The following is a 7,584-nucleotide window of genomic DNA, read 5'->3' as shown; positions in this document are numbered from 1 at the left end:
CATAAACTATACTGTCATACCTTGTCACCCTGTTGTTCCCAATTCCCATACTTTTTTAGCTTCATGCCCACCAAAAGCAAATTTCTCACTGTGAGTGATTTACGTAGCACCTTCTTTAGCATCCCTACAGATAATGCTAATCAATACCTCTTTGCCTTTATTTGGGAAGGACAACAATATACCTGGACAGTAATGACCCAAGATTTTACCAAAAGTCCTTCTTACATCTCACAAATCTCAAAAGCTGATTTAGACGATATAAAATGTTCTGGAGGCTCTACTTTATTACAATATGTAGATGGCTTAGCTTCTCTGCTCCCCTTCCCAGGTCTTTTTTCAGGAAGACAGCACCCACCTATTGAAGCTTTTAGCCTCAAAGGGACATACAGTTTCTAAGGAGAAACGGCTGTTTGTTCAAACCCAAGTTCATTATTTTGGGCACCTGATCGTGGAAAAAGGGCTGGGCACCTAGACCCAGATAAGCTTCATAGCATCCTGAACTTCCCAAAGCCCAAAAGCAAAGTCAATTATGAGGTTTTCTTGGGTTGGCTGGTGATTGTTAGAGCTGGGTTCTGAACTTTTCTCTCATGGCCCAGCCTCTATATGCCTTACTAAAGAACAGCAAACCTGACCTTTACTACTTGGGAAGATCTGGATGACCCAGCTTTTAATACCTTAAAGGAAAGCTTGATAAATCCTCCTGCCCTTGGACATCCTAATTATCAACTTCCCCTCTTCCTCTTTACATTGGAGAAGGAGACAAGTACTCTCGGAGTAGTCACCCAAAAACATGGGGATCACCATCGCCCCATAAGGTACTACAGTCAGCAGATAGACACTATGGTATGAGGATACCCCTCCTTACCTCAGAGCCATTTCTGCCACTTTCCTTTTACTTCAGGCCACCAAAGAGATAGTCATGGGATCCCCCCTCACCAATTTTGTACCCCATGCAGTAGAGCCCTCCTGAATTCTCATCACACCAACACACTTCAGCCAGTCTTCTCACTTCCTATGAAATCCTCATGGCAATCACTCCTCATATAACTCTTTCTCACTGTGATAACCTTAACCCTGCCACCTTCTTCCCTTCTCTAGGGACAACACTCCTCATGACTGACTCTGACAGATCACCTTTGGCCTCCTCACGATGATTTACAGGAAACTCCTGTCACCAATGCTGAGTTTTCATGGCTTACCAATGGTTCTTAAAGAAAGAAAATGGTAAATATTGTGCTGGATATGCAGTTGCAACTCCTTTTAAAGTCATCAAGGTGGCACCTTTGCCTGTGGCCACCTCGGCCCAACAGGCTGAATTATATGATCTTACTTGGGTCTGCATTTCAGCAAAGGGCAAAACTGCAGACAATAGATATGCCTTTGGAGTAGCTCATGACTTAATGTTATGGAAACAGCAAGGTCTCTTTATTTCTAACGGGACTAAAATTTAAAATGGCTCTTATGTCCAGGATTTATTAGATGCCACACTCTTGCCAGCAACTTTAGCTATTATTAAGGTCCCTGGGCATTCCAAACTGGACTCCCTGGAAGCTAAAGGAAACCACATTGCTGACATTTCTGCCAAGAATGTTGCCCTCAAAGGAACGAAAAATCAAACCTCTGTCATGTCCAAAGGGATGTTCCCCCAAATAATAACCTACAGAAATTGGTTAGAGAAGCCCAAGAATTGGCTCCAGAAAAGGAAACACAAGATTGGAAATTTAGTAACTGTTCATTCGATAAAAAGGGAGAACTCTGGTTTGGGCCAAATAACAATCCAGCCTAGCCAGGGACTCTAAAATTCCCATTACTGACTACTGTATACGCATTAAACCATTGGTCTGCAGATAAAATGATAATGTTTATGAATCAATACTGGTGAGGAGATATCAATAAGGCCACAAAAAGTGCCTACTCTGCTTGCCCCACCTGCCCAAAATATAATTCAGGAAAACCTGTTTGCAGTGCTCCGGAACACTTTAAATTGCCCAATGGACCACTGGAGGTTTGGGAGATGGATTTTATTCAATTTCCCCCATCTCATGGATATAAATATGTTTTAGTCATGGTTTGTATTTTTTCCCACTGGGTCTAAGCCCTTCTGTGTAGACAAGCTACTGCCTCTTCTGTGGCTAAAATTATTTTAGGAAAGATTATCCTTACCCTCAGGAACCCCTCTTGAGCTCCAGAGCAACCAGGGAACCCAATGTACTGGTCAAATATTACAGCAAGTCTGTGTTGTTTGGCCAGTCCTAACGCATTTTCACTGTGCTTCCCACCCTCAATCCTCAGGGCTGGTCCAATGCACTAACAGCAACATTAAGACTCAATTTGTGCTTTTTCGCAACGGGTTTGCCACCAGGACACAGGTGTCATGAAAACCACCGCTAAACCTAAGCAAAACTGGGAAAGGAGAAGACCCACATCAACATCGTTGTCATTGGACACGTAGATTTGGGGGAGTCTACCACTACTGGCCATCTGATCTACAAATGTGGTGGGATCGACACGAGAACCACTGAAAAGTTCGAGAAGGAGGCTGCCGAGATGGGAAAGGGCTCCTTCAAGTATGCCTGGGTCCTGGACAAACTGAAAGCTGAACGCGAGCATGGTATCACCATTGATATCTCCCTCTGGAAATTCGAGACCAGCAAGTACTATGTGACCATCATTGATGCCCCGGGACACAGAGACTTCATCAAAAACATGATTACAGGCACATCCCAGGCTGATTGTGCTGTCCTGATTGTTGCTGCTGGTGCTGGTGAATTTGAAGCAGGTGTTTCCAAGAATGGGCAGACCCGTGAGCGTGCCCTTCTGGCCTACACTCTGGGTGTGAAACAACTCATTGTTGGAGTTAACAAAATGGATTCCACTGAGCCACCCTACAGCCGGAAGAGATACGAGGAAACTGTTAAGGAAGTCAGCACCTACATTAAGAAAATTGGCTACAACCCCAACACAGTAGCATTTGTGCCAACTTCTGGCTGGAATGGTGACAACATGCTGGAGCCAAGTGCTAACATGCTGTGGCTCAAGGGATGGAAAGTCACCCATAAAGATGGCAATGCCAGTGGGACCACACTGCTTGAAGCTCTGGATTGCATCCTGCCACCAACTCACTCAACTGACAAGCCCTTGTGTTTGCCCCTCCAGGACGTCTACAAAATTGGTGGTATTGGCACTGTCCCTGTGGGTCGAGTGGAGACTGGTGTTCTCAAACCTGGCATTGTGGTCACCTTTGCTCCAGTCAACGTGACAACTGAAGTGAAGTCTGCTGAAATGCACCATGAAGCTTTGAGTGAAGCCCTTCCTGGGGACAATGTGGGCTTCAATGTGAAGAACGTGTCTGTCAAAGATGTTCGTCGTGGCAATGTGGCTGGTGACAGCAAAAATGACCCACCGATGGAAGCAGCTGGCTTCACAGCTCAGGTGGTTATTCTTGAACCATCCAGGCCAAATCAGTGCTGAATATGCACCTGTGCTGGACTGTCACACAGCTCACATTGCTTGCAAGTTTGCTGAACTGAAGGAGAAGATAGATCGTCGTTCTGGGAAAAAGCTGGAAGATGGCCCCAAATTCTTGAAATCTGGTGATGCTGTCATCGTTGATATGGTTCCTGGCAAACCCATGTGTGTTGAGAGCTTCTCTTGACTATCCTCCTCTGGGCCCTTTTGCTGTTGGTGACGTGAGACAGACGGTTGCTGTGGGTGTCATCAAAGCAGTGGACAAGAAGGGAGCTGGAGCTGGCAAGGTCACCAAGTCTGCCCAGAGAGCTCAGAATGCTAAATGAATATTATCCCCAATACCTGCCACCCCAGTCTTAATCAGTGGTGGAAGAACGGTCTCAGAACTGTTTGTCTCAATTGGCCATTTAAGTGTAATAGCAAAAGACTGGTTAATGATAACAATGCATCGTAAAACCTTCAGAAGGAAAGGAGAATGTTTTGTGGACCATTTGTTTTGTGTGTGGCAGTTTTAAGTTATTAGTTTTTAAAATCAATACTTTTTAATGGAAACAACTTGACCAAAAATCGGTCAGAGAATTTGAGACCCATTAAAAAAGTTTAATAAAAAAAAAAAAAGACGCAATTTGCAAAATTTGTAGAAACCCTTCCATTTGTAGTATCCTGGCCAAAGGCACTGCCATTAGTCCTTCTAAATCTCATGTCTAAACCCTTTTAGAACCGATAAACTCTCACTCTGAGATAATCACAGGATGCCCAATACACCTGGCTCCTGCTTCTTTTGATCACAACTGATAAAAGGAGATCATCCTTCAAAATTATAAAGGCTTCATTGCTTCTGTTGAAAATAGCCATGCTCTAGTAGAGCAATCTTTTCTCAGTGTCTCCCATCTTCTCTGGAGACGAAGACTTTAAACATCATTCCTTACCACCTGGAGATTTCACCTATTGGACAAGACACCTCCAGAAAGAGTCCCTTCAAGCTCACTGGAAAGGCCCCTATCAGGTACCATTAACCAACCCTTGTGTTGCCAAACTCCAAGGAATAGACTCTTGGATTCATGTGTCACATCTAAAGAAAACACCAAACCCTGGCTGGACCTGCACACAAACTGGTGACCTGAAAATAAAGATTTTCAGGAACTGAAGTGGACACAGCCTCTGAAGGAGACAGCTTTCCCAACATAACCAGACCAGGCCTGTATACCTTTTCTCACTGTTGCTTCTTACCCTATTTTCTCCTTCTCTTTATTGGAAAGACAATACTCTTATCTGCATTTCCCAATCTCCTGAGAAAGGAGGAAACCTTTCTGACTGTTGGATCTGTCACCAGAAACTCTGATCTGTTCACGGTGTTGGAGATCCCTTGGTTTTACCTGTAACCAATTTCTCTTTAGTCCCAAATGCCACTGTCAGTTATACTCACAAGCCTACTGGTGTTAACTATCTGGTTAGGCTGTTACACCCAGGTGTTCCCACACCTTGTTTCAAACATTCTCCAACCATAACCATACTAGCTCAGCTCAACACCTCCACCTTGGCACTCTTTTTCTTATTTAAATACGATCCATTACCCTGCACCCAAGGGAAATGCAAAGAAGCTAACTCCTCTTTTCAAGGCTTTTAGAAAAGACTTCTCTAGGCTAGGATGGTACCTTACAGAATGTCATCTCAATTCCTCTGACCCCTGGCTTGAACATGTCAATCAGGAAATTCCAGCCAACAAAGCTATCAATAACCATATGTTAGCTGGAATCCTCTGTGCTACACCTGGCTTTATCTTTGCCTGTGGTGGTTGGCATTTCTCATGGGCATATGGATGTTTAGATAGCTGGTGAACTGGAGATCAATGCTTATTGGGATATTTAACTGTCCCAGTCACCATTCATAACAAATCAGAAGCCTCTCATTGGTCCTCCGCATTAAAGCTCCATGGCCACTTTAAATGGGAACTTCTAGGAGGCACACATGACTCCAGGTTTGCCCCATAGGGAAAGCCCTTCTCCCATGGATCCAAGTAAATGCCAGTGAATGCAGCATCAGAAATCTCTCCCTAACATTAGGTTAGCTAGCCAACTCCACAGCCAAGGCAGTAGCAGCCCCCAAATGATCACTTGACTCGTTGGCTAAAGTAGTTGTGGACAATTGTACAGCCCTTTGATTATCTACTTGCTGAACAGGAGGTGTCTGTGTAATAGCAAATACCACCTGCTGCTCACGGATAAATGCTCCTGGTGAGGTAGATATTCCACCACACAAGATCAAGGAACAAGCACACTGGTTACAAAAAACTTTCACCTAACTCTCCATGGTCCTTTGACTTGTTCAGTTGGCTACCTTCAGGCCTAGGTAAATGGTTTAGAACAATCATACAACTTGGATTTGTCATGTTAATTTTCATTCTGTTTTGCATAATTATTTTTTAACTTTATAGCTATTGCCTGTCAAATCTCTGCAGAAGTGATGCACCAAACAGAGCGATGTTAGCTCAGTGCTTCAAAATGACCTCCAACACTTATGACTTTGATAAGATACAGACTTCAAGCGACAGGTGCCTGAGAGTTCTCCCTCCTACCCTTTCTTGTTACTCAAATGTAGCCTCAGTGGTTTCCATTCTGTGCACTTCTTGTCAGACGAGGGACATGACAACCAGAAAAGGTCCTTCCTGGAACCAAGGGGCAAACCCACCAAAACCTGACTGATCAGCAATGCTTTAAAGGAAAGATCTTGATCAAAAGGGGAAACGTAAAAATAAATAAAGGAAACCTCATTCTGGGATCGATATGTACACACTGCTATATTTAAAATGGATAACCAACAAGGGCCTACTGTATAGCACAGGGAACTCTGCTCAATGTTATGTGGCAGCCTGGATGGGAGGGGAGTTTGGGGGAGAATGGATACATGCATATGTATGGCTGAGTCCCTTTGCTGTGCACCTGAAACTATCACAACACTGTTAATCGGCTATACTCCAATAACAAATAAAAAGTTTTAAAAAATGCAGTTATAGGAGTAGAGCATGTAGCAGGGAGCCTAGTATATAGTAATAATAATAACTAATTAAAGTGAAAAAAAATAAATAAAATGGAGTCAGGAAGCCCCGAAGGGGGAGCTCTCATGCACTACCACTCTCTGCCACTTGCAGACCCCAGCAAGAAGTGTACCTTGCATTCCCCAACTGGAAGAAGCTTACTTTACACACCCCAGCAGAAGAAAGATTTTCTCCTTGCCTAGCAACAGCCCAGCCAATGAGAAACCACCACAGTCAGCCAATGAGAAGCTGCCACCACCCTGAACTCCTACTCTCCTCCAATGAATTTTGTTCAAAACAGCCCCTCCCAACTGCCTCCTTTCCTCTATAAACAAAGGCTCCTTTCCTTAGTTCTCTGGACTTGCTTATAGCTTGCCATAGTTTGCTTGTCCCAAATTGCAATTCCTCTGTGATTCCTGAATAACTTCATTTTGCTGGTAAAATAACTGGCAATTTTATTTTTAAGGTTGACACTACAAACATACAACCTACCTTACTGATGTATAAACACATCTATTATATATCTATATATCTATATCTATATCTATACCTGTATCTATATCTATATATATATACACTTCTGACAGCCTTGCTGCTCTTTTTATCCCCAGGGTTGAGCTCTGAACCCAAAACATAGTTGTTATGCAACAAATGGTTATTGGAAGAAGGGAGAATAGAAATAAAAGTACATTTTAGAGTTAAAAAATATGGAGGTTCTGTGTTAACATGCTATTTTCAAAGACATGTTAACTGGGTTGACAAGGGTTTCTAATTGTACTTTTCCAATAAGTTTGAACCCAATTCTTCTGTTGACTCTGAGCAACATCAATGAAATAGAAATAATTGTAATCAAATGCTCTCAGGGTCATAAACCTAGTTGCAAGCATATGGATCACTTCATTATATTTGCACCCCTAAAGTTTGTTAAACACCTTAGAATGGAAAAAGTTAACAAATGTGAGATTTATTTTTATCATTATTAAAATAAAATGGAAGAAGCTAAAGATAGCAGAGAACCTAAAAGCTAAAGCTAACGTATTCAAACAACCATGTATTTTAAATTATTATGGCTAATGACCTTA

General features: G+C 42.8%; 1 pseudogene; it reads left to right on the top strand.

The window, feature by feature from the left end:
- The first annotated feature begins 2,491 nt into the window (after positions 1-2,491).
- LOC132357544 (elongation factor 1-alpha 1-like) lies at positions 2,492-4,026 on the top strand (annotated as a pseudogene).
- Positions 4,027-7,584: the final 3,558 nt, after the last annotated feature.

This window comes from Balaenoptera ricei, chromosome X (genome assembly GCF_028023285.1).
Source record: "Balaenoptera ricei isolate mBalRic1 chromosome X, mBalRic1.hap2, whole genome shotgun sequence".
In the NCBI taxonomy this organism is placed as follows: Eukaryota; Metazoa; Chordata; class Mammalia; order Artiodactyla; family Balaenopteridae; genus Balaenoptera; species Balaenoptera ricei.
Note: the sequence above shows the minus strand (reverse complement) of the source record. Positions and strands in the feature narration are given on the sequence as shown.